Source organism: Schistocerca nitens, chromosome 2, assembly GCF_023898315.1.
Source record: "Schistocerca nitens isolate TAMUIC-IGC-003100 chromosome 2, iqSchNite1.1, whole genome shotgun sequence".
NCBI classification, from domain to species: Eukaryota; Metazoa; Arthropoda; class Insecta; order Orthoptera; family Acrididae; genus Schistocerca; species Schistocerca nitens.
In genome coordinates this window covers 367256897-367280980 of record NC_064615.1, presented here as the reverse complement: position 1 = coordinate 367280980, position 24084 = coordinate 367256897, and the positions used below count along the sequence as shown (strand labels likewise).

Genomic DNA, 24084 nt, shown 5'->3' with positions numbered 1-24084 from the left:
GCAGTATTCTAGTGACGAACCGGTATTGCAAATTTGGATTAAGTAAAAATTTATTGTGTGGTCGAGCGACACCCCCGTCTCGCTCTTCCTAGATGATCGCTGCTGCGCGGAGTAACTCCTAGCGCGCCGATGGCTTCAGAGTTGGTCTTCTCGAAGTTTTGCTTTTGCACTGCATTCCGCAATCTTATAGTTACGTGCTTCGGTTTCCCGACGTTCTTGTGTTTAGTGCGTTCGGCTTCTCTTAACCCTTAGCCACCGCTTGCCGAAATTTCCACACTGTCATCTGTCGATCTGCAGAGCTCGATGAAAGTACCGCGGCCGTTCCTGAGCTCGTGAAACGGCCGAATCTGTAGTTGTTTCCAGATCTCTCCCACACAACGGCCTCCCGGAAGCTTGGATTACAGGAGTACGCCACTACTCCCAGCCGCTGAATTACCTTTGAAGCAGAATGACATGAGCTACACGCAGCTCCGATTTTTTTTTTTTTTTTTTTTGGTGTCTGACCTACTTTGAAAGATTTTGTAGTCGATTTACTTACCACTATCGCTGTTGGAAGGAGGAAACCACGTGATAATCACACAGTATTCTAGAGACGATCAGGTAATGAAAATTTAGAATAAGTAAAACAGTATCAAAAGAAGTTGTGTGGTGGAGCGGCACATGCAATTCACGCTTCCTAGATGATCGTTGCTGCATAGAATAATTCTTTTGTCTGTGGCGTCTTCAGTATTCGTCTTCTGGAAGTTTTGCTTGCAGTATATTCTTCAATATTTTCATTATGAGTTGGTGCTTGCTTTCCCGATGTTATTTTGTTTAGTGCATTCGCCTTCTCTTAACCCTGAGAAACCACATACGGAAACTGAGGCACTGCCGGCTGTTCATAAGCAGAGTTCGATGAAGTTATTTCGCTTTTTATTCGGCGCCTTTAATATTCTTCTCATCAGTGGTGAGTGCTGCCTGCAGAAAGCGCTTATCTTGCGAATTCACGTGAAAGTTTGTGTTCCCTGGGAGATGCACTACTTGTGATTAGCTTGAGTGGTGCGGGCAGGTGGCTCGTTGGTCTAGGGGTATGATTCCTGCTTTGGGTGCAGGAGGTCCCGGGTTCAAATCCCGGACGAGCCCTGCCATTTTGACCGTGCTGAAGAGTAGGTGGAACTCAGTCCCGGTTGCAGCTCCTCAATGAAGAGTAAGACGCCTGTTATATCACGTGGATATAACAAGAATCCGGCACCAGTAAAGTACGTAGGTGGAATTCGGTAGAAAGGCAGACGGTAATTTTTCTTGCAACGGAAAACAAGGTTGTCTTTGCGGAATATGTGCACCGTGAGTGGAGATTCAGCTTGATTGTGCGACAGTCTACCTTCATCTTACTAGCGACGGCAACAACCAATGGGTGGGACGTAAGACTGAGCGTGGCTAAGAGTTTCTCATTATTAGTTACCTTCACACTTTGTCACAGCCGTGACAAGGCGAGTAGCGCGAGCTCAGGATAGCCAGTAGGAAGCGCACCTGAAGTAGCCCTGAAGAACCGGGTTGTATATTTTGCCAGCCATAATGGAGCTAGGGGCGTTCTCAGTTACCAAATACCGGTGCAATAAGAGAGCAACAGTATTTGACAGTAAAATGACGCCCTATCCATCTAGAATATGACATTGATTGTCTCTGCATACGCATCCGTGAGGTCATCCCGGAAATGAAATCCGATATACGGATTAAAATTGTTGTGTTCCCGCCCGGGATCGAACCGGGGACCTTCTGCGTGTAAAGCAGACGTGATAACCGCTACACCACGGAAACGACGGTTCGTCTGATGTGCCACCCGGAGACTCGTGGTAGCAACAGTTTTCCTTCTGTGTTAGCAAGGGCATCGGCTACGAGCTCCCTCCGATTCGTGAGGTTCCTATAGTACAAGAAGTCGATGAAAACAATCCAACCGCGACAGCCAGAGAGAACGCTGGGTGAGCTGCAGCCGTACATGGTGAGACCATCAACGGCGGCGTCATTCACATGCAGTGTGTTTTCGGAACGAACAGGCTCGTTGGTCTAGGGGTATGATTCCTGCTTCGGGTGCAGGAGGTCCCGGGTTCAAATCCCGGACGAGCCCTTGCGTTTTGTACAACGGTGTGCTAACAAACCGCATGGCGGCGGCTGTTTCGCGCATTTCCAGGCCTCCAAGTCAGCGCTAAATCCGACAACCAGTTCTGAAACAGTTTCATTTGAGCCATGTGCACCCTGCTGGTGGAACGTTTGAAGTTGATTTAAATGGTCACAGTAGAGATCGTAGCAAGTGTCTTGCTGAGTGCGACGAAAACTTGTTTCCGCCCGCAATCGAACCGGGGACCTTGTGCGTGTTAGGCAGACGTTATAACCGCTACACCACGGAAACTGCTACGCTCTGCCCTCCACATGTGATACAACTTGTAGGACGATCGCCATTGTGGCGTAAAAATCACTTTGCGGAAACGCACAATGCCGGTATTTCGCATTCGTGTGAAACAATCGACAGCACCCTTGACTGCCTGAATGCCATGTCGAATAAGAGCTCAAGAAGTCATCGGAAACGCTCGAGGGAGAGTCCTCAGCAGCATCTGCTGCTCTTTCTTTCCTTACGAGATACCGTCGATTCGCGCAGTCGTTATTGCAAAAGATGTCACCAAAGGCGATCGCTTCGTTAGCGGCACGGCGCCTGGGCTCGGCGGCAGCTCTACATGGAGGCACCAGCAGCCCCAGCCCCTCCAGGCCGCCGCCGGCGCCACAGCGCAAGGAGTCGGCGCCCGCCCTGCAATGCCCCCTGTCGTTGCACATTCCACCCGCCTTTTATCCTCTCCATGTCTGACTCACTACCCTAAATGACGCTGCAGTCGACGTGCTTATTACTATCGCTTTTGGAAGAACCAAGGCGCAGTATTCTAGTGACGAACCGGTATTGCAAATTTGGATTAAGTAAAAATTTATTGTGTGGTCGAGCGACACCCCCGTCTCGCTCTTCCTAGATGATCGCTGCTGCGCGGAGTAACTCCTAGCGCGCCGATGGCTTCAGAGTTGGTCTTCTCGAAGTTTTGCTTTTGCACTGCATTCCGCAATCTTATAGTTACGTGCTTCGGTTTCCCGACGTTCTTGTGTTTAGTGCGTTCGGCTTCTCTTAACCCTTAGCCACCGCTTGCCGAAATTTCCACACTGTCATCTGTCGATCTGCAGAGCTCGATGAAAGTACCGCGGCCGTTCCTGAGCTCGTGAAACGGCCGAATCTGTAGTTGTTTCCACATCTCTCCCACACAACGGCCTCCCGGAAGCTTGGATTACAGGAGTACGCCACTACTCCCAGCCGCTGAATTACCTTTGAAGCAGAATGACATGAGCTACACGCAGCTCCGATTTTTTTTTTTTTTTTTTTTTTGGTGTCTGACCTACTTTGAAAGATTTTGTAGTCGATTTACTTACCACTATCGCTGTTGGAAGGAGGAAACCACGTGATAATCACACAGTATTCTAGAGACGATCAGGTAATGAAAATTTAGAATAAGTAAAACAGTATCAAAAGAAGTTGTGTGGTGGAGCGGCACATGCAATTCACGCTTCCTAGATGATCGTTGCTGCATAGAATAATTCTTTTGTCTGTGGCGTCTTCAGTATTCGTCTTCTGGAAGTTTTGCTTGCAGTATATTCTTCAATATTTTCATTATGAGTTGGTGCTTGCTTTCCCGATGTTATTTTGTTTAGTGCATTCGCCTTCTCTTAACCCTGAGAAACCACATACGGAAACTGAGGCACTGCCGGCTGTTCATAAGCAGAGTTCGATGAAGTTATTTCGCTTTTTATTCGGCGCCTTTAATATTCTTCTCATCAGTGGTGAGTGCTGCCTGCAGAAAGCGCTTATCTTGCGAATTCACGTGAAAGTTTGTGTTCCCTGGGAGATGCACTACTTGTGATTAGCTTGAGTGGTGCGGGCAGGTGGCTCGTTGGTCTAGGGGTATGATTCCTGCTTTGGGTGCAGGAGGTCCCGGGTTCAAATCCCGGACGAGCCCTGCCATTTTGACCGTGCTGAAGAGTAGGTGGAACTCAGTCCCGGTTGCAGCTCCTCAATGAAGAGTAAGACGCCTGTTATATCACGTGGATATAACAAGAATCCGGCACCAGTAAAGTACGTAGGTGGAATTCGGTAGAAAGGCAGACGGTAATTTTTCTTGCAACGGAAAACAAGGTTGTCTTTGCGGAATATGTGCACCGTGAGTGGAGATTCAGCTTGATTGTGCGACAGTCTACCTTCATCTTACTAGCGACGGCAACAACCAATGGGTGGGACGTAAGACTGAGCGTGGCTAAGAGTTTCTCATTATTAGTTACCTTCACACTTTGTCACAGCCGTGACAAGGCGAGTAGCGCGAGCTCAGGATAGCCAGTAGGAAGCGCACCTGAAGTAGCCCTGAAGAACCGGGTTGTATATTTTGCCAGCCATAATGGAGCTAGGGGCGTTCTCAGTTACCAAATACCGGTGCAATAAGAGAGCAACAGTATTTGACAGTAAAATGACGCCCTATCCATCTAGAATATGACATTGATTGTCTCTGCATACGCATCCGTGAGGTCATCCCGGAAATGAAATCCGATATACGGATTAAAATTGTTGTGTTCCCGCCCGGGATCGAACCGGGGACCTTCTGCGTGTAAAGCAGACGTGATAACCGCTACACCACGGAAACGACGGTTCGTCTGATGTGCCACCCGGAGACTCGTGGTAGCAACAGTTTTCCTTCTGTGTTAGCAAGGGCATCGGCTACGAGCTCCCTCCGATTCGTGAGGTTCCTATAGTACAAGAAGTCGATGAAAACAATCCAACCGCGACAGCCAGAGAGAACGCTGGGTGAGCTGCAGCCGTACATGGTGAGACCATCAACGGCGGCGTCATTCACATGCAGTGTGTTTTCGGAACGAACAGGCTCGTTGGTCTAGGGGTATGATTCCTGCTTCGGGTGCAGGAGGTCCCGGGTTCAAATCCCGGACGAGCCCTTGCGTTTTGTACAACGGTGTGCTAACAAACCGCATGGCGGCGGCTGTTTCGCGCATTTCCAGGCCTCCAAGTCAGCGCTAAATCCGACAACCAGTTCTGAAACAGTTTCATTTGAGCCATGTGCACCCTGCTGGTGGAACGTTTGAAGTTGATTTAAATGGTCACAGTAGAGATCGTAGCAAGTGTCTTGCTGAGTGCGACGAAAACTTGTTTCCGCCCGCAATCGAACCGGGGACCTTGTGCGTGTTAGGCAGACGTTATAACCGCTACACCACGGAAACTGCTACGCTCTGCCCTCCACATGTGATACAACTTGTAGGACGATCGCCATTGTGGCGTAAAAATCACTTTGCGGAAACGCACAATGCCGGTATTTCGCATTCGTGTGAAACAATCGACAGCACCCTTGACTGCCTGAATGCCATGTCGAATAAGAGCTCAAGAAGTCATCGGAAACGCTCGAGGGAGAGTCCTCAGCAGCATCTGCTGCTCTTTCTTTCCTTACGAGATACCGTCGATTCGCGCAGTCGTTATTGCAAAAGATGTCACCAGAGGCGATCGCTTCGTTAGCGGCACGGCGCCTGGGCTCGGCGGCAGCTCTACATGGAGGCACCAGCAGCCCCAGCCCCTCCAGGCCGCCGCCGGCGCCACAGCGCAAGGAGTCGGCGCCCGCCCTGCAATGCCCCCTGTCGTTGCACATTCCACCCGCCTTTTATCCTCTCCATGTCTGACTCACTACCCTAAATGACGCTGCAGTCGACGTGCTTATTACTATCGCTTTTGGAAGAACCAAGGCGCAGTATTCTAGTGACGAACCGGTATTGCAAATTTGGATTAAGTAAAAATTTATTGTGTGGTCGAGCGACACCCCCGTCTCGCTCTTCCTAGATGATCGCTGCTGCGCGGAGTAACTCCTAGCGCGCCGATGGCTTCAGAGTTGGTCTTCTCGAAGTTTTGCTTTTGCACTGCATTCCGCAATCTTATAGTTACGTGCTTCGGTTTCCCGACGTTCTTGTGTTTAGTGCGTTCGGCTTCTCTTAACCCTTAGCCACCGCTTGCCGAAATTTCCACACTGTCATCTGTCGATCTGCAGAGCTCGATGAAAGTACCGCGGCCGTTCCTGAGCTCGTGAAACGGCCGAATCTGTAGTTGTTTCCACATCTCTCCCACACAACGGCCTCCCGGAAGCTTGGATTACAGGAGTACGCCACTACTCCCAGCCGCTGAATTACCTTTGAAGCAGAATGACATGAGCTACACGCAGCTCCGATTTTTTTTTTTTTTTTTTTTTTGGTGTCTGACCTACTTTGAAAGATTTTGTAGTCGATTTACTTACCACTATCGCTGTTGGAAGGAGGAAACCACGTGATAATCACACAGTATTCTAGAGACGATCAGGTAATGAAAATTTAGAATAAGTAAAACAGTATCAAAAGAAGTTGTGTGGTGGAGCGGCACATGCAATTCACGCTTCCTAGATGATCGTTGCTGCATAGAATAATTCTTTTGTCTGTGGCGTCTTCAGTATTCGTCTTCTGGAAGTTTTGCTTGCAGTATATTCTTCAATATTTTCATTATGAGTTGGTGCTTGCTTTCCCGATGTTATTTTGTTTAGTGCATTCGCCTTCTCTTAACCCTGAGAAACCACATACGGAAACTGAGGCACTGCCGGCTGTTCATAAGCAGAGTTCGATGAAGTTATTTCGCTTTTTATTCGGCGCCTTTAATATTCTTCTCATCAGTGGTGAGTGCTGCCTGCAGAAAGCGCTTATCTTGCGAATTCACGTGAAAGTTTGTGTTCCCTGGGAGATGCACTACTTGTGATTAGCTTGAGTGGTGCGGGCAGGTGGCTCGTTGGTCTAGGGGTATGATTCCTGCTTTGGGTGCAGGAGGTCCCGGGTTCAAATCCCGGACGAGCCCTGCCATTTTGACCGTGCTGAAGAGTAGGTGGAACTCAGTCCCGGTTGCAGCTCCTCAATGAAGAGTAAGACGCCTGTTATATCACGTGGATATAACAAGAATCCGGCACCAGTAAAGTACGTAGGTGGAATTCGGTAGAAAGGCAGACGGTAATTTTTCTTGCAACGGAAAACAAGGTTGTCTTTGCGGAATATGTGCACCGTGAGTGGAGATTCAGCTTGATTGTGCGACAGTCTACCTTCATCTTACTAGCGACGGCAACAACCAATGGGTGGGACGTAAGACTGAGCGTGGCTAAGAGTTTCTCATTATTAGTTACCTTCACACTTTGTCACAGCCGTGACAAGGCGAGTAGCGCGAGCTCAGGATAGCCAGTAGGAAGCGCACCTGAAGTAGCCCTGAAGAACCGGGTTGTATATTTTGCCAGCCATAATGGAGCTAGGGGCGTTCTCAGTTACCAAATACCGGTGCAATAAGAGAGCAACAGTATTTGACAGTAAAATGACGCCCTATCCATCTAGAATATGACATTGATTGTCTCTGCATACGCATCCGTGAGGTCATCCCGGAAATGAAATCCGATATACGGATTAAAATTGTTGTGTTCCCGCCCGGGATCGAACCGGGGACCTTCTGCGTGTAAAGCAGACGTGATAACCGCTACACCACGGAAACGACGGTTCGTCTGATGTGCCACCCGGAGACTCGTGGTAGCAACAGTTTTCCTTCTGTGTTAGCAAGGGCATCGGCTACGAGCTCCCTCCGATTCGTGAGGTTCCTATAGTACAAGAAGTCGATGAAAACAATCCAACCGCGACAGCCAGAGAGAACGCTGGGTGAGCTGCAGCCGTACATGGTGAGACCATCAACGGCGGCGTCATTCACATGCAGTGTGTTTTCGGAACGAACAGGCTCGTTGGTCTAGGGGTATGATTCCTGCTTCGGGTGCAGGAGGTCCCGGGTTCAAATCCCGGACGAGCCCTTGCGTTTTGTACAACGGTGTGCTAACAAACCGCATGGCGGCGGCTGTTTCGCGCATTTCCAGGCCTCCAAGTCAGCGCTAAATCCGACAACCAGTTCTGAAACAGTTTCATTTGAGCCATGTGCACCCTGCTGGTGGAACGTTTGAAGTTGATTTAAATGGTCACAGTAGAGATCGTAGCAAGTGTCTTGCTGAGTGCGACGAAAACTTGTTTCCGCCCGCAATCGAACCGGGGACCTTGTGCGTGTTAGGCAGACGTTATAACCGCTACACCACGGAAACTGCTACGCTCTGCCCTCCACATGTGATACAACTTGTAGGACGATCGCCATTGTGGCGTAAAAATCACTTTGCGGAAACGCACAATGCCGGTATTTCGCATTCGTGTGAAACAATCGACAGCACCCTTGACTGCCTGAATGCCATGTCGAATAAGAGCTCAAGAAGTCATCGGAAACGCTCGAGGGAGAGTCCTCAGCAGCATCTGCTGCTCTTTCTTTCCTTACGAGATACCGTCGATTCGCGCAGTCGTTATTGCAAAAGATGTCACCAAAGGCGATCGCTTCGTTAGCGGCACGGCGCCTGGGCTCGGCGGCAGCTCTACATGGAGGCACCAGCAGCCCCAGCCCCTCCAGGCCGCCGCCGGCGCCACAGCGCAAGGAGTCGGCGCCCGCCCTGCAATGCCCCCTGTCGTTGCACATTCCACCCGCCTTTTATCCTCTCCATGTCTGACTCACTACCCTAAATGACGCTGCAGTCGACGTGCTTATTACTATCGCTTTTGGAAGAACCAAGGCGCAGTATTCTAGTGACGAACCGGTATTGCAAATTTGGATTAAGTAAAAATTTATTGTGTGGTCGAGCGACACCCCCGTCTCGCTCTTCCTAGATGATCGCTGCTGCGCGGAGTAACTCCTAGCGCGCCGATGGCTTCAGAGTTGGTCTTCTCGAAGTTTTGCTTTTGCACTGCATTCCGCAATCTTATAGTTACGTGCTTCGGTTTCCCGACGTTCTTGTGTTTAGTGCGTTCGGCTTCTCTTAACCCTTAGCCACCGCTTGCCGAAATTTCCACACTGTCATCTGTCGATCTGCAGAGCTCGATGAAAGTACCGCGGCCGTTCCTGAGCTCGTGAAACGGCCGAATCTGTAGTTGTTTCCAGATCTCTCCCACACAACGGCCTCCCGGAAGCTTGGATTACAGGAGTACGCCACTACTCCCAGCCGCTGAATTACCTTTGAAGCAGAATGACATGAGCTACACGCAGCTCCGATTTTTTTTTTTTTTTTTTTTTTGGTGTCTGACCTACTTTGAAAGATTTTGTAGTCGATTTACTTACCACTATCGCTGTTGGAAGGAGGAAACCACGTGATAATCACACAGTATTCTAGAGACGATCAGGTAATGAAAATTTAGAATAAGTAAAACAGTATCAAAAGAAGTTGTGTGGTGGAGCGGCACATGCAATTCACGCTTCCTAGATGATCGTTGCTGCATAGAATAATTCTTTTGTCTGTGGCGTCTTCAGTATTCGTCTTCTGGAAGTTTTGCTTGCAGTATATTCTTCAATATTTTCATTATGAGTTGGTGCTTGCTTTCCCGATGTTATTTTGTTTAGTGCATTCGCCTTCTCTTAACCCTGAGAAACCACATACGGAAACTGAGGCACTGCCGGCTGTTCATAAGCAGAGTTCGATGAAGTTATTTCGCTTTTTATTCGGCGCCTTTAATATTCTTCTCATCAGTGGTGAGTGCTGCCTGCAGAAAGCGCTTATCTTGCGAATTCACGTGAAAGTTTGTGTTCCCTGGGAGATGCACTACTTGTGATTAGCTTGAGTGGTGCGGGCAGGTGGCTCGTTGGTCTAGGGGTATGATTCCTGCTTTGGGTGCAGGAGGTCCCGGGTTCAAATCCCGGACGAGCCCTGCCATTTTGACCGTGCTGAAGAGTAGGTGGAACTCAGTCCCGGTTGCAGCTCCTCAATGAAGAGTAAGACGCCTGTTATATCACGTGGATATAACAAGAATCCGGCACCAGTAAAGTACGTAGGTGGAATTCGGTAGAAAGGCAGACGGTAATTTTTCTTGCAACGGAAAACAAGGTTGTCTTTGCGGAATATGTGCACCGTGAGTGGAGATTCAGCTTGATTGTGCGACAGTCTACCTTCATCTTACTAGCGACGGCAACAACCAATGGGTGGGACGTAAGACTGAGCGTGGCTAAGAGTTTCTCATTATTAGTTACCTTCACACTTTGTCACAGCCGTGACAAGGCGAGTAGCGCGAGCTCAGGATAGCCAGTAGGAAGCGCACCTGAAGTAGCCCTGAAGAACCGGGTTGTATATTTTGCCAGCCATAATGGAGCTAGGGGCGTTCTCAGTTACCAAATACCGGTGCAATAAGAGAGCAACAGTATTTGACAGTAAAATGACGCCCTATCCATCTAGAATATGACATTGATTGTCTCTGCATACGCATCCGTGAGGTCATCCCGGAAATGAAATCCGATATACGGATTAAAATTGTTGTGTTCCCGCCCGGGATCGAACCGGGGACCTTCTGCGTGTAAAGCAGACGTGATAACCGCTACACCACGGAAACGACGGTTCGTCTGATGTGCCACCCGGAGACTCGTGGTAGCAACAGTTTTCCTTCTGTGTTAGCAAGGGCATCGGCTACGAGCTCCCTCCGATTCGTGAGGTTCCTATAGTACAAGAAGTCGATGAAAACAATCCAACCGCGACAGCCAGAGAGAACGCTGGGTGAGCTGCAGCCGTACATGGTGAGACCATCAACGGCGGCGTCATTCACATGCAGTGTGTTTTCGGAACGAACAGGCTCGTTGGTCTAGGGGTATGATTCCTGCTTCGGGTGCAGGAGGTCCCGGGTTCAAATCCCGGACGAGCCCTTGCGTTTTGTACAACGGTGTGCTAACAAACCGCATGGCGGCGGCTGTTTCGCGCATTTCCAGGCCTCCAAGTCAGCGCTAAATCCGACAACCAGTTCTGAAACAGTTTCATTTGAGCCATGTGCACCCTGCTGGTGGAACGTTTGAAGTTGATTTAAATGGTCACAGTAGAGATCGTAGCAAGTGTCTTGCTGAGTGCGACGAAAACTTGTTTCCGCCCGCAATCGAACCGGGGACCTTGTGCGTGTTAGGCAGACGTTATAACCGCTACACCACGGAAACTGCTACGCTCTGCCCTCCACATGTGATACAACTTGTAGGACGATCGCCATTGTGGCGTAAAAATCACTTTGCGGAAACGCACAATGCCGGTATTTCGCATTCGTGTGAAACAATCGACAGCACCCTTGACTGCCTGAATGCCATGTCGAATAAGAGCTCAAGAAGTCATCGGAAACGCTCGAGGGAGAGTCCTCAGCAGCATCTGCTGCTCTTTCTTTCCTTACGAGATACCGTCGATTCGCGCAGTCGTTATTGCAAAAGATGTCACCAAAGGCGATCGCTTCGTTAGCGGCACGGCGCCTGGGCTCGGCGGCAGCTCTACATGGAGGCACCAGCAGCCCCAGCCCCTCCAGGCCGCCGCCGGCGCCACAGCGCAAGGAGTCGGCGCCCGCCCTGCAATGCCCCCTGTCGTTGCACATTCCACCCGCCTTTTATCCTCTCCATGTCTGACTCACTACCCTAAATGACGCTGCAGTCGACGTGCTTATTACTATCGCTTTTGGAAGAACCAAGGCGCAGTATTCTAGTGACGAACCGGTATTGCAAATTTGGATTAAGTAAAAATTTATTGTGTGGTCGAGCGACACCCCCGTCTCGCTCTTCCTAGATGATCGCTGCTGCGCGGAGTAACTCCTAGCGCGCCGATGGCTTCAGAGTTGGTCTTCTCGAAGTTTTGCTTTTGCACTGCATTCCGCAATCTTATAGTTACGTGCTTCGGTTTCCCGACGTTCTTGTGTTTAGTGCGTTCGGCTTCTCTTAACCCTTAGCCACCGCTTGCCGAAATTTCCACACTGTCATCTGTCGATCTGCAGAGCTCGATGAAAGTACCGCGGCCGTTCCTGAGCTCGTGAAACGGCCGAATCTGTAGTTGTTTCCAGATCTCTCCCACACAACGGCCTCCCGGAAGCTTGGATTACAGGAGTACGCCACTACTCCCAGCCGCTGAATTACCTTTGAAGCAGAATGACATGAGCTACACGCAGCTCCGATTTTTTTTTTTTTTTTTTTTTTGGTGTCTGACCTACTTTGAAAGATTTTGTAGTCGATTTACTTACCACTATCGCTGTTGGAAGGAGGAAACCACGTGATAATCACACAGTATTCTAGAGACGATCAGGTAATGAAAATTTAGAATAAGTAAAACAGTATCAAAAGAAGTTGTGTGGTGGAGCGGCACATGCAATTCACGCTTCCTAGATGATCGTTGCTGCATAGAATAATTCTTTTGTCTGTGGCGTCTTCAGTATTCGTCTTCTGGAAGTTTTGCTTGCAGTATATTCTTCAATATTTTCATTATGAGTTGGTGCTTGCTTTCCCGATGTTATTTTGTTTAGTGCATTCGCCTTCTCTTAACCCTGAGAAACCACATACGGAAACTGAGGCACTGCCGGCTGTTCATAAGCAGAGTTCGATGAAGTTATTTCGCTTTTTATTCGGCGCCTTTAATATTCTTCTCATCAGTGGTGAGTGCTGCCTGCAGAAAGCGCTTATCTTGCGAATTCACGTGAAAGTTTGTGTTCCCTGGGAGATGCACTACTTGTGATTAGCTTGAGTGGTGCGGGCAGGTGGCTCGTTGGTCTAGGGGTATGATTCCTGCTTTGGGTGCAGGAGGTCCCGGGTTCAAATCCCGGACGAGCCCTGCCATTTTGACCGTGCTGAAGAGTAGGTGGAACTCAGTCCCGGTTGCAGCTCCTCAATGAAGAGTAAGACGCCTGTTATATCACGTGGATATAACAAGAATCCGGCACCAGTAAAGTACGTAGGTGGAATTCGGTAGAAAGGCAGACGGTAATTTTTCTTGCAACGGAAAACAAGGTTGTCTTTGCGGAATATGTGCACCGTGAGTGGAGATTCAGCTTGATTGTGCGACAGTCTACCTTCATCTTACTAGCGACGGCAACAACCAATGGGTGGGACGTAAGACTGAGCGTGGCTAAGAGTTTCTCATTATTAGTTACCTTCACACTTTGTCACAGCCGTGACAAGGCGAGTAGCGCGAGCTCAGGATAGCCAGTAGGAAGCGCACCTGAAGTAGCCCTGAAGAACCGGGTTGTATATTTTGCCAGCCATAATGGAGCTAGGGGCGTTCTCAGTTACCAAATACCGGTGCAATAAGAGAGCAACAGTATTTGACAGTAAAATGACGCCCTATCCATCTAGAATATGACATTGATTGTCTCTGCATACGCATCCGTGAGGTCATCCCGGAAATGAAATCCGATATACGGATTAAAATTGTTGTGTTCCCGCCCGGGATCGAACCGGGGACCTTCTGCGTGTAAAGCAGACGTGATAACCGCTACACCACGGAAACGACGGTTCGTCTGATGTGCCACCCGGAGACTCGTGGTAGCAACAGTTTTCCTTCTGTGTTAGCAAGGGCATCGGCTACGAGCTCCCTCCGATTCGTGAGGTTCCTATAGTACAAGAAGTCGATGAAAACAATCCAACCGCGACAGCCAGAGAGAACGCTGGGTGAGCTGCAGCCGTACATGGTGAGACCATCAACGGCGGCGTCATTCACATGCAGTGTGTTTTCGGAACGAACAGGCTCGTTGGTCTAGGGGTATGATTCCTGCTTCGGGTGCAGGAGGTCCCGGGTTCAAATCCCGGACGAGCCCTTGCGTTTTGTACAACGGTGTGCTAACAAACCGCATGGCGGCGGCTGTTTCGCGCATTTCCAGGCCTCCAAGTCAGCGCTAAATCCGACAACCAGTTCTGAAACAGTTTCATTTGAGCCATGTGCACCCTGCTGGTGGAACGTTTGAAGTTGATTTAAATGGTCACAGTAGAGATCGTAGCAAGTGTCTTGCTGAGTGCGACGAAAACTTGTTTCCGCCCGCAATCGAACCGGGGACCTTGTGCGTGTTAGGCAGACGTTATAACCGCTACACCACGGAAACTGCTACGCTCTGCCCTCCACATGTGATACAACTTGTAGGACGATCGCCATTGTGGCGTAAAAATCACTTTGCGGAAACGCACAATGCCGGTATTTCGCATTCGTGTGAAACAATCGACAGCACCCTTGACTGCCTGAATGCCATGTCGAATAAGAGCTCAAGAAGTCATCGGAAACGCTCGAGGGAGAGTCCTCAGCAGCATCTGCTGCTCTTTCTTTCCTTACGAGATACCGTCGATTCGCGCAGTCGTTATTGCAAAAGATGTCACCAAAGGCGATCGCTTCGTTAGCGGCACGGCGCCTGGGCTCGGCGGCAGCTCTACATGGAGGCACCAGCAGCCCCAGCCCCTCCAGGCCGCCGCCGGCGCCACAGCGCAAGGAGTCGGCGCCCGCCCTGCAATGCCCCCTGTCGTTGCACATTCCACCCGCCTTTTATCCTCTCCATGTCTGACTCACTACCCTAAATGACGCTGCAGTCGACGTGCTTATTACTATCGCTTTTGGAAGAACCAAGGCGCAGTATTCTAGTGACGAACCGGTATTGCAAATTTGGATTAAGTAAAAATTTATTGTGTGGTCGAGCGACACCCCCGTCTCGCTCTTCCTAGATGATCGCTGCTGCGCGGAGTAACTCCTAGCGCGCCGATGGCTTCAGAGTTGGTCTTCTCGAAGTTTTGCTTTTGCACTGCATTCCGCAATCTTATAGTTACGTGCTTCGGTTTCCCGACGTTCTTGTGTTTAGTGCGTTCGGCTTCTCTTAACCCTTAGCCACCGCTTGCCGAAATTTCCACACTGTCATCTGTCGATCTGCAGAGCTCGATGAAAGTACCGCGGCCGTTCCTGAGCTCGTGAAACGGCCGAATCTGTAGTTGTTTCCAGATCTCTCCCACACAACGGCCTCCCGGAAGCTTGGATTACAGGAGTACGCCACTACTCCCAGCCGCTGAATTACCTTTGAAGCAGAATGACATGAGCTACACGCAGCTCCGATTTTTTTTTTTTTTTTTTTTTTGGTGTCTGACCTACTTTGAAAGATTTTGTAGTCGATTTACTTACCACTATCGCTGTTGGAAGGAGGAAACCACGTGATAATCACACAGTATTCTAGAGACGATCAGGTAATGAAAATTTAGAATAAGTAAAACAGTATCAAAAGAAGTTGTGTGGTGGAGCGGCACATGCAATTCACGCTTCCTAGATGATCGTTGCTGCATAGAATAATTCTTTTGTCTGTGGCGTCTTCAGTATTCGTCTTCTGGAAGTTTTGCTTGCAGTATATTCTTCAATATTTTCATTATGAGTTGGTGCTTGCTTTCCCGATGTTATTTTGTTTAGTGCATTCGCCTTCTCTTAACCCTGAGAAACCACATACGGAAACTGAGGCACTGCCGGCTGTTCATAAGCAGAGTTCGATGAAGTTATTTCGCTTTTTATTCGGCGCCTTTAATATTCTTCTCATCAGTGGTGAGTGCTGCCTGCAGAAAGCGCTTATCTTGCGAATTCACGTGAAAGTTTGTGTTCCCTGGGAGATGCACTACTTGTGATTAGCTTGAGTGGTGCGGGCAGGTGGCTCGTTGGTCTAGGGGTATGATTCCTGCTTTGGGTGCAGGAGGTCCCGGGTTCAAATCCCGGACGAGCCCTGCCATTTTGACCGTGCTGAAGAGTAGGTGGAACTCAGTCCCGGTTGCAGCTCCTCAATGAAGAGTAAGACGCCTGTTATATCACGTGGATATAACAAGAATCCGGCACCAGTAAAGTACGTAGGTGGAATTCGGTAGAAAGGCAGACGGTAATTTTTCTTGCAACGGAAAACAAGGTTGTCTTTGCGGAATATGTGCACCGTGAGTGGAGATTCAGCTTGATTGTGCGACAGTCTACCTTCATCTTACTAGCGACGGCAACAACCAATGGGTGGGACGTAAGACTGAGCGTGGCTAAGAGTTTCTCATTATTAGTTACCTTCACACTTTGTCACAGCCGTGACAAGGCGAGTAGCGCGAGCTCAGGATAGCCAGTAGGAAGCGCACCTGAAGTAGCCCTGAAGAACCGGGTTGTATATTTTGCCAGCCATAATGGAGCTAGGGGCGTTCTCAGTTACCAAATACCGGTGCAATAAGAGAGCAACAGTATTTGACAGTAAAATGACGCCCTATCCATCTAGAATATGACATTGATTGTCTCTGCATACGCATCCGTGAGGTCATCCCGGAAATGAAATCCGATATACGGATTAAAATTGTTGTGTTCCCGCCCGGGATCGAACCGGGGACCTTCTGCGTGTAAAGCAGACGTGATAACCGCTACACCACGGAAACGACGGTTCGTCTGATGTGCCACCCGGAGACTCGTGGTAGCAACAGTTTTCCTTCTGTGTTAGCAAGGGCATCGGCTACGAGCTCCCTCCGATTCGTGAGGTTCCTATAGTACAAGAAGTCGATGAAAACAATCCAACCGCGACAGCCAGAGAGAACGCTGGGTGAGCTGCAGCCGTACATGGTGAGACCATCAACGGCGGCGTCATTCACATGCAGTGTGTTTTCGGAACGAACAGGCTCGTTGGTCTAGGGGTATGATTCCTGCTTCGGGTGCAGGAGGTCCCGGGTTCAAATCCCGGACGAGCCCTTGCGTTTTGTACAACGGTGTGCTAACAAACCGCATGGCGGCGGCTGTTTCGCGCATTTCCAGGCCTCCAAGTCAGCGCTAAATCCGACAACCAGTTCTGAAACAGTTTCATTTGAGCCATGTGCACCCTGCTGGTGGAACGTTTGAAGTTGATTTAAATGGTCACAGTAGAGATCGTAGCAAGTGTCTTGCTGAGTGCGACGAAAACTTGTTTCCGCCCGCAATCGAACCGGGGACCTTGTGCGTGTTAGGCAGACGTTATAACCGCTACACCACGGAAACTGCTACGCTCTGCCCTCCACATGTGATACAACTTGTAGGACGATCGCCATTGTGGCGTAAAAATCACTTTGCGGAAACGCACAATGCCGGTATTTCGCATTCGTGTGAAACAATCGACAGCACCCTTGACTGCCTGAATGCCATGTCGAATAAGAGCTCAAGAAGTCATCGGAAACGCTCGAGGGAGAGTCCTCAGCAGCATCTGCTGCTCTTTCTTTCCTTACGAGATACCGTCGATTCGCGCAGTCGTTATTGCAAAAGATGTCACCAAAGGCGATCGCTTCGTTAGCGGCACGGCGCCTGGGCTCGGCGGCAGCTCTACATGGAGGCACCAGCAGCCCCAGCCCCTCCAGGCCGCCGCCGGCGCCACAGCGCAAGGAGTCGGCGCCCGCCCTGCAATGCCCCCTGTCGTTGCACATTCCACCCGCCTTTTATCCTCTCCATGTCTGACTCACTACCCTAAATGACGCTGCAGTCGACGTGCTTATTACTATCGCTTTTGGAAGAACCAAGGCGCAGTATTCTAGTGACGAACCGGTATTGCAAATTTGGATTAAGTAAAAATTTATTGTGTGGTCGAGCGACACCCCCGTCTCGCTCTTCCTAGATGATCGCTGCTGCGCGGAGTAACTCCTAGCGCGCCGATGGCTTCAGAGTTGGTCTTCTCGAAGTTTTGCTTTTGCACTGCATTCCGCAATCTTATAGTTACGTGCTTCGGTTTCCCGACGTTCTTGTGTTTAGTGCGTTCGGCTTCTCTTAACCCTTAGCCACCGCTTGCCGAAATTTCCACACTGTCATCTGTCGATCTGCAGAGCTCGATGAAAGTACCGCGGCCGTTCCTGAGCTCGTGAAACGGCCGAATCTGTAGTTGTTTCCAGATCTCTCCCACACAACGGCCTCCCGGAAGCTTGGATTACAGGAGTACGCCACTACTCCCAGCCGCTGAATTACCTTTGAAGCAGAATGACATGAGCTACACGCAGCTCCGATTTTTTTTTTTTTTTTTTTTTTGGTGTCTGACCTACTTTGAAAGATTTTGTAGTCGATTTACTTACCACTATCGCTGTTGGAAGGAGGAAACCACGTGATAATCACACAGTATTCTAGAGACGATCAGGTAATGAAAATTTAGAATAAGTAAAACAGTATCAAAAGAAGTTGTGTGGTGGAGCGGCACATGCAATTCACGCTTCCTAGATGATCGTTGCTGCATAGAATAATTCTTTTGTCTGTGGCGTCTTCAGTATTCGTCTTCTGGAAGTTTTGCTTGCAGTATATTCTTCAATATTTTCATTATGAGTTGGTGCTTGCTTTCCCGATGTTATTTTGTTTAGTGCATTCGCCTTCTCTTAACCCTGAGAAACCACATACGGAAACTGAGGCACTGCCGGCTGTTCATAAGCAGAGTTCGATGAAGTTATTTCGCTTTTTATTCGGCGCCTTTAATATTCTTCTCATCAGTGGTGAGTGCTGCCTGCAGAAAGCGCTTATCTTGCGAATTCACGTGAAAGTTTGTGTTCCCTGGGAGATGCACTACTTGTGATTAGCTTGAGTGGTGCGGGCAGGTGGCTCGTTGGTCTAGGGGTATGATTCCTGCTTTGGGTGCAGGAGGTCCCGGGTTCAAATCCCGGACGAGCCCTGCCATTTTGACCGTGCTGAAGAGTAGGTGGAACTCAGTCCCGGTTGCAGCTCCTCAATGAAGAGTAAGACGCCTGTTATATCACGTGGATATAACAAGAATCCGGCACCAGTAAAGTACGTAGGTGGAATTCGGTAGAAAGGCAGACGGTAATTTTTCTTGCAACGGAAAACAAGGTTGTCTTTGCGGAATATGTGCACCGTGAGTGGAGATTCAGCTTGATTGTGCGACAGTCTACCTTCATCTTACTAGCGACGGCAACAACCAATGGGTGGGACGTAAGACTGAGCGTGGCTAAGAGTTTCTCATTATTAGTTACCTTCACACTTTGTCACAGCCGTGACAAGGCGAGTAGCGCGAGCTCAGGATAGCCAGTAGGAAGCGCACCTGAAGTAGCCCTGAAGAACCGGGTTGTATATTTTGCCAGCCATAATGGAGCTAGGGGCGTTCTCAGTTACCAAATACCGGTGCAATAAGAGAGCAACAGTATTTGACAGTAAAATGACGCCCTATCCATCTAGAATATGACATTGATTGTCTCTGCATACGCATCCGTGAGGTCATCCCGGAAATGAAATCCGATATACGGATTAAAATTGTTGTGTTCCCGCCCGGGATCGAACCGGGGACCTTCTGCGTGTAAAGCAGACGTGATAACCGCTACACCACGGAAACGACGGTTCGTCTGATGTGCCACCCGGAGACTCGTGGTAGCAACAGTTTTCCTTCTGTGTTAGCAAGGGCATCGGCTACGAGCTCCCTCCGATTCGTGAGGTTCCTATAGTACAAGAAGTCGATGAAAACAATCCAACCGCGACAGCCAGAGAGAACGCTGGGTGAGCTGCAGCCGTACATGGTGAGACCATCAACGGCGGCGTCATTCACATGCAGTGTGTTTTCGGAACGAACAGGCTCGTTGGTCTAGGGGTATGATTCCTGCTTCGGGTGCAGGAGGTCCCGGGTTCAAATCCCGGACGAGCCCTTGCGTTTTGTACAACGGTGTGCTAACAAACCGCATGGCGGCGGCTGTTTCGCGCATTTCCAGGCCTCCAAGTCAGCGCTAAATCCGACAACCAGTTCTGAAACAGTTTCATTTGAGCCATGTGCACCCTGCTGGTGGAACGTTTGAAGTTGATTTAAATGGTCACAGTAGAGATCGTAGCAAGTGTCTTGCTGAGTGCGACGAAAACTTGTTTCCGCCCGCAATCGAACCGGGGACCTTGTGCGTGTTAGGCAGACGTTATAACCGCTACACCACGGAAACTGCTACGCTCTGCCCTCCACATGTGATACAACTTGTAGGACGATCGCCATTGTGGCGTAAAAATCACTTTGCGGAAACGCACAATGCCGGTATTTCGCATTCGTGTGAAACAATCGACAGCACCCTTGACTGCCTGAATGCCATGTCGAATAAGAGCTCAAGAAGTCATCGGAAACGCTCGAGGGAGAGTCCTCAGCAGCATCTGCTGCTCTTTCTTTCCTTACGAGATACCGTCGATTCGCGCAGTCGTTATTGCAAAAGATGTCACCAAAGGCGATCGCTTCGTTAGCGGCACGGCGCCTGGGCTCGGCGGCAGCTCTACATGGAGGCACCAGCAGCCCCAGCCCCTCCAGGCCGCCGCCGGCGCCACAGCGCAAGGAGTCGGCGCCCGCCCTGCAATGCCCCCTGTCGTTGCACATTCCACCCGCCTTTTATCCTCTCCATGTCTGACTCACTACCCTAAATGACGCTGCAGTCGACGTGCTTATTACTATCGCTTTTGGAAGAACCAAGGCGCAGTATTCTAGTGACGAACCGGTATTGCAAATTTGGATTAAGTAAAAATTTATTGTGTGGTCGAGCGACACCCCCGTCTCGCTCTTCCTAGATGATCGCTGCTGCGCGGAGTAACTCCTAGCGCGCCGATGGCTTCAGAGTTGGTCTTCTCGAAGTTTTGCTTTTGCACTGCATTCCGCAATCTTATAGTTACGTGCTTCGGTTTCCCGACGTTCTTGTGTTTAGTGCGTTCGGCTTCTCTTAACCCTTAGCCACCGCTTGCCGAAATTTCCACACTGTCATCTGTCGATCTGCAGAGCTCGATGAAAGTACCGCGGCCGTTCCTGAGCTCGTGAAACGGCCGAATCTGTAGTTGTTTCCAGATCTCTCCCACACAACGGCCTCCCGGAAGCTTGGATTACAGGAGTACGCCACTACTCCCAGCCGCTGAATTACCTTTGAAGCAGAATGACATGAGCTACACGCAGCTCCGATTTTTTTTTTTTTTTTTTTTTTGGTGTCTGACCTACTTTGAAAGATTTTGTAGTCGATTTACTTACCACTATCGCTGTTGGAAGGAGGAAACCACGTGATAATCACACAGTATTCTAGAGACGATCAGGTAATGAAAATTTAGAATAAGTAAAACAGTATCAAAAGAAGTTGTGTGGTGGAGCGGCACATGCAATTCACGCTTCCTAGATGATCGTTGCTGCATAGAATAATTCTTTTGTCTGTGGCGTCTTCAGTATTCGTCTTCTGGAAGTTTTGCTTGCAGTATATTCTTCAATATTTTCATTATGAGTTGGTGCTTGCTTTCCCGATGTTATTTTGTTTAGTGCATTCGCCTTCTCTTAACCCTGAGAAACCACATACGGAAACTGAGGCACTGCCGGCTGTTCATAAGCAGAGTTCGATGAAGTTATTTCGCTTTTTATTCGGCGCCTTTAATATTCTTCTCATCAGTGGTGAGTGCTGCCTGCAGAAAGCGCTTATCTTGCGAATTCACGTGAAAGTTTGTGTTCCCTGGGAGATGCACTACTTGTGATTAGCTTGAGTGGTGCGGGCAGGTGGCTCGTTGGTCTAGGGGTATGATTCCTGCTTTGGGTGCAGGAGGTCCCGGGTTCAAATCCCGGACGAGCCCTGCCATTTTGACCGTGCTGAAGAGTAGGTGGAACTCAGTCCCGGTTGCAGCTCCTCAATGAAGAGTAAGACGCCTGTTATATCACGTGGATATAACAAGAATCCGGCACCAGTAAAGTACGTAGGTGGAATTCGGTAGAAAGGCAGACGGTAATTTTTCTTGCAACGGAAAACAAGGTTGTCTTTGCGGAATATGTGCACCGTGCGTGGAGATTCAGCTTGATTGTGCGACAGTCTACCTTCATCTTACTAGCGACGGCAACAACCAATGGGTGGGACGTAAGACTGAGCGTGGCTAAGAGTTTCTCATTATTAGTTACCTTCACACTTTGTCACAGCCGTGACAAGGCGAGTAGCGCGAGCTCAGGATAGCCAGTAGGAAGCGCACCTGAAGTAGCCCTGAAGAACCGGGTTGTATATTTTGCCAGCCATAATGGAGCTAGGGGCGTTCTCAGTTACCAAATACCGGTGCAATAAGAGAGCAACAGTATTTGACAGTAAAATGACGCCCTATCCATCTAGAATATGACATTGATTGTCTCTGCATACGCATCCGTGAGGTCATCCCGGAAATGAAATCCGATATACGGATTAAAATTGTTGTGTTCCCGCCCGGGATCGAACCGGGGACCTTCTGCGTGTAAAGCAGACGTGATAACCGCTACACCACGGAAACGACGGTTCGTCTGATGTGCCACCCGGAGACTCGTGGTAGCAACAGTTTTCCTTCTGTGTTAGCAAGGGCATCGGCTACGAGCTCCCTCCGATTCGTGAGGTTCCTATAGTACAAGAAGTCGATGAAAACAATCCAACCGCGACAGCCAGAGAGAACGCTGGGTGAGCTGCAGCCGTACATGGTGAGACCATCAACGGCGGCGTCATTCACATGCAGTGTGTTTTCGGAACGAACAGGCTCGTTGGTCTAGGGGTATGATTCCTGCTTCGGGTGCAGGAGGTCCCGGGTTCAAATCCCGGACGAGCCCTTGCGTTTTGTACAACGGTGTGCTAACAAACCGCATGGCGGCGGCTGTTTCGCGCATTTCCAGGCCTCCAAGTCAGCGCTAAATCCGACAACCAGTTCTGAAACAGTTTCATTTGAGCCATGTGCACCCTGCTGGTGGAACGTTTGAAGTTGATTTAAATGGTCACAGTAGAGATCGTAGCAAGTGTCTTGCTGAGTGCGACGAAAACTTGTTTCCGCCCGCAATCGAACCGGGGACCTTGTGCGTGTTAGGCAGACGTTATAACCGCTACACCACGGAAACTGCTACGCTCTGCCCTCCACATGTGATACAACTTGTAGGACGATCGCCATTGTGGCGTAAAAATCACTTTGCGGAAACGCACAATGCCGGTATTTCGCATTCGTGTGAAACAATCGACAGCACCCTTGACTGCCTGAATGCCATGTCGAATAAGAGCTCAAGAAGTCATCGGAAACGCTCGAGGGAGAGTCCTCAGCAGCATCTGCTGCTCTTTCTTTCCTTACGAGATACCGTCGATTCGCGCAGTCGTTATTGCAAAAGATGTCACCAAAGGCGATCGCTTCGTTAGCGGCACGGCGCCTGGGCTCGGCGGCAGCTCTACATGGAGGCACCAGCAGCCCCAGCCCCTCCAGGCCGCCGCCGGCGCCACAGCGCAAGGAGTCGGCGCCCGCCCTGCAATGCCCCCTGTCGTTGCACATTCCACCCGCCTTTTATCCTCTCCATGTCTGACTCACTACCCTAAATGACGCTGCAGTCGACGTGCTTATTACTATCGCTTTTGGAAGAACCAAGGCGCAGTATTCTAGTGACGAACCGGTATTGCAAATTTGGATTAAGTAAAAATTTATTGTGTGGTCGAGCGACACCCCCGTCTCGCTCTTCCTAGATGATCGCTGCTGCGCGGAGTAACTCCTAGCGCGCCGATGGCTTCAGAGTTGGTCTTCTCGAAGTTTTGCTTTTGCACTGCATTCCGCAATCTTATAGTTACGTGCTTCGGTTTCCCGACGTTCTTGTGTTTAGTGCGTTCGGCTTCTCTTAACCCTTAGCCACCGCTTGCCGAAATTTCCACACTGTCATCTGTCGATCTGCAGAGCTCGATGAAAGTACCGCGGCCGTTCCTGAGCTCGTGAAACGGCCGAATCTGTAGTTGTTTCCAGATCTCTCCCACACAACGGCCTCCCGGAAGCTTGGATTACAGGAGTACGCCACTACTCCCAGCCGCTGAATTACCTTTGAAGCAGAATGACATGAGCTACACGCAGCTCCGATTTTTTTTTTTTTTTTTTTTTGGTGTCTGACCTACTTTGAAAGATTTTGTAGTCGATTTACTTACCACTATCGCTGTTGGAAGGAGGAAACCACGTGATAATCACACAGTATTCTAGAGACGATCAGGTAATGAAAATTTAGAATAAGTAAAACAGTATCAAAAGAAGTTGTGTGGTGGAGCGGCACATGCAATTCACGCTTCCTAGATGATCGTTGCTGCATAGAATAATTCTTTTGTCTGTGGCGTCTTCAGTATTCGTCTTCTGGAAGTTTTGCTTGCAGTATATTCTTCAATATTTTCATTATGAGTTGGTGCTTGCTTTCCCGATGTTATTTTGTTTAGTGCATTCGCCTTCTCTTAACCCTGAGAAACCACATACGGAAACT

The 24084-nt window shown here is 49.5% G+C and overlaps 24 non-coding genes across 24 annotated transcripts; 16 read left to right on the top strand and 8 right to left on the bottom strand.

Moving 5' to 3' along the window:
* Positions 1–1050: 1050 nt before the first annotated feature.
* Positions 1051–1122, top strand: Trnap-ugg (transfer RNA proline (anticodon UGG)). The gene has a single exon. It is a non-coding gene; the product is annotated as a tRNA-Pro (tRNA).
* Positions 1123–1724: 602 nt separating this feature from the next.
* On the bottom strand, positions 1725–1797 carry Trnav-uac (transfer RNA valine (anticodon UAC)). The gene has a single exon. It is a non-coding gene; the product is annotated as a tRNA-Val (tRNA).
* Positions 1798–2032: 235 nt separating this feature from the next.
* Trnap-cgg (transfer RNA proline (anticodon CGG)) lies at positions 2033–2104 on the top strand. The gene has a single exon. It is a non-coding gene; the product is annotated as a tRNA-Pro (tRNA).
* Positions 2105–3953: 1849 nt separating this feature from the next.
* Positions 3954–4025, top strand: Trnap-ugg (transfer RNA proline (anticodon UGG)). The gene has a single exon. It is a non-coding gene; the product is annotated as a tRNA-Pro (tRNA).
* A 602-nt stretch (positions 4026–4627) lies between these two features.
* Positions 4628–4700, bottom strand: Trnav-uac (transfer RNA valine (anticodon UAC)). The gene has a single exon. It is a non-coding gene; the product is annotated as a tRNA-Val (tRNA).
* Positions 4701–4935: 235 nt separating this feature from the next.
* Positions 4936–5007, top strand: Trnap-cgg (transfer RNA proline (anticodon CGG)). Its single transcript has one exon. It is a non-coding gene; the product is annotated as a tRNA-Pro (tRNA).
* Positions 5008–6856: 1849 nt separating this feature from the next.
* On the top strand, positions 6857–6928 carry Trnap-ugg (transfer RNA proline (anticodon UGG)). Its single transcript has one exon. It is a non-coding gene; the product is annotated as a tRNA-Pro (tRNA).
* Positions 6929–7530: 602 nt separating this feature from the next.
* On the bottom strand, positions 7531–7603 carry Trnav-uac (transfer RNA valine (anticodon UAC)). Its single transcript has one exon. It is a non-coding gene; the product is annotated as a tRNA-Val (tRNA).
* Positions 7604–7838: 235 nt separating this feature from the next.
* Trnap-cgg (transfer RNA proline (anticodon CGG)) lies at positions 7839–7910 on the top strand. Its single transcript has one exon. It is a non-coding gene; the product is annotated as a tRNA-Pro (tRNA).
* Positions 7911–9759: 1849 nt separating this feature from the next.
* On the top strand, positions 9760–9831 carry Trnap-ugg (transfer RNA proline (anticodon UGG)). Its single transcript has one exon. It is a non-coding gene; the product is annotated as a tRNA-Pro (tRNA).
* Positions 9832–10433: 602 nt separating this feature from the next.
* Positions 10434–10506, bottom strand: Trnav-uac (transfer RNA valine (anticodon UAC)). The gene has a single exon. It is a non-coding gene; the product is annotated as a tRNA-Val (tRNA).
* Positions 10507–10741: 235 nt separating this feature from the next.
* Trnap-cgg (transfer RNA proline (anticodon CGG)) lies at positions 10742–10813 on the top strand. Its single transcript has one exon. It is a non-coding gene; the product is annotated as a tRNA-Pro (tRNA).
* A 1849-nt stretch (positions 10814–12662) lies between these two features.
* Trnap-ugg (transfer RNA proline (anticodon UGG)) lies at positions 12663–12734 on the top strand. The gene has a single exon. It is a non-coding gene; the product is annotated as a tRNA-Pro (tRNA).
* Positions 12735–13336: 602 nt separating this feature from the next.
* Trnav-uac (transfer RNA valine (anticodon UAC)) lies at positions 13337–13409 on the bottom strand. The gene has a single exon. It is a non-coding gene; the product is annotated as a tRNA-Val (tRNA).
* A 235-nt stretch (positions 13410–13644) lies between these two features.
* On the top strand, positions 13645–13716 carry Trnap-cgg (transfer RNA proline (anticodon CGG)). Its single transcript has one exon. It is a non-coding gene; the product is annotated as a tRNA-Pro (tRNA).
* A 1849-nt stretch (positions 13717–15565) lies between these two features.
* On the top strand, positions 15566–15637 carry Trnap-ugg (transfer RNA proline (anticodon UGG)). Its single transcript has one exon. It is a non-coding gene; the product is annotated as a tRNA-Pro (tRNA).
* Positions 15638–16239: 602 nt separating this feature from the next.
* Positions 16240–16312, bottom strand: Trnav-uac (transfer RNA valine (anticodon UAC)). Its single transcript has one exon. It is a non-coding gene; the product is annotated as a tRNA-Val (tRNA).
* Positions 16313–16547: 235 nt separating this feature from the next.
* On the top strand, positions 16548–16619 carry Trnap-cgg (transfer RNA proline (anticodon CGG)). The gene has a single exon. It is a non-coding gene; the product is annotated as a tRNA-Pro (tRNA).
* A 1849-nt stretch (positions 16620–18468) lies between these two features.
* On the top strand, positions 18469–18540 carry Trnap-ugg (transfer RNA proline (anticodon UGG)). Its single transcript has one exon. It is a non-coding gene; the product is annotated as a tRNA-Pro (tRNA).
* A 602-nt stretch (positions 18541–19142) lies between these two features.
* On the bottom strand, positions 19143–19215 carry Trnav-uac (transfer RNA valine (anticodon UAC)). The gene has a single exon. It is a non-coding gene; the product is annotated as a tRNA-Val (tRNA).
* Positions 19216–19450: 235 nt separating this feature from the next.
* Trnap-cgg (transfer RNA proline (anticodon CGG)) lies at positions 19451–19522 on the top strand. Its single transcript has one exon. It is a non-coding gene; the product is annotated as a tRNA-Pro (tRNA).
* A 1849-nt stretch (positions 19523–21371) lies between these two features.
* On the top strand, positions 21372–21443 carry Trnap-ugg (transfer RNA proline (anticodon UGG)). The gene has a single exon. It is a non-coding gene; the product is annotated as a tRNA-Pro (tRNA).
* A 602-nt stretch (positions 21444–22045) lies between these two features.
* Positions 22046–22118, bottom strand: Trnav-uac (transfer RNA valine (anticodon UAC)). Its single transcript has one exon. It is a non-coding gene; the product is annotated as a tRNA-Val (tRNA).
* Positions 22119–22353: 235 nt separating this feature from the next.
* On the top strand, positions 22354–22425 carry Trnap-cgg (transfer RNA proline (anticodon CGG)). The gene has a single exon. It is a non-coding gene; the product is annotated as a tRNA-Pro (tRNA).
* Positions 22426–24084: the final 1659 nt, after the last annotated feature.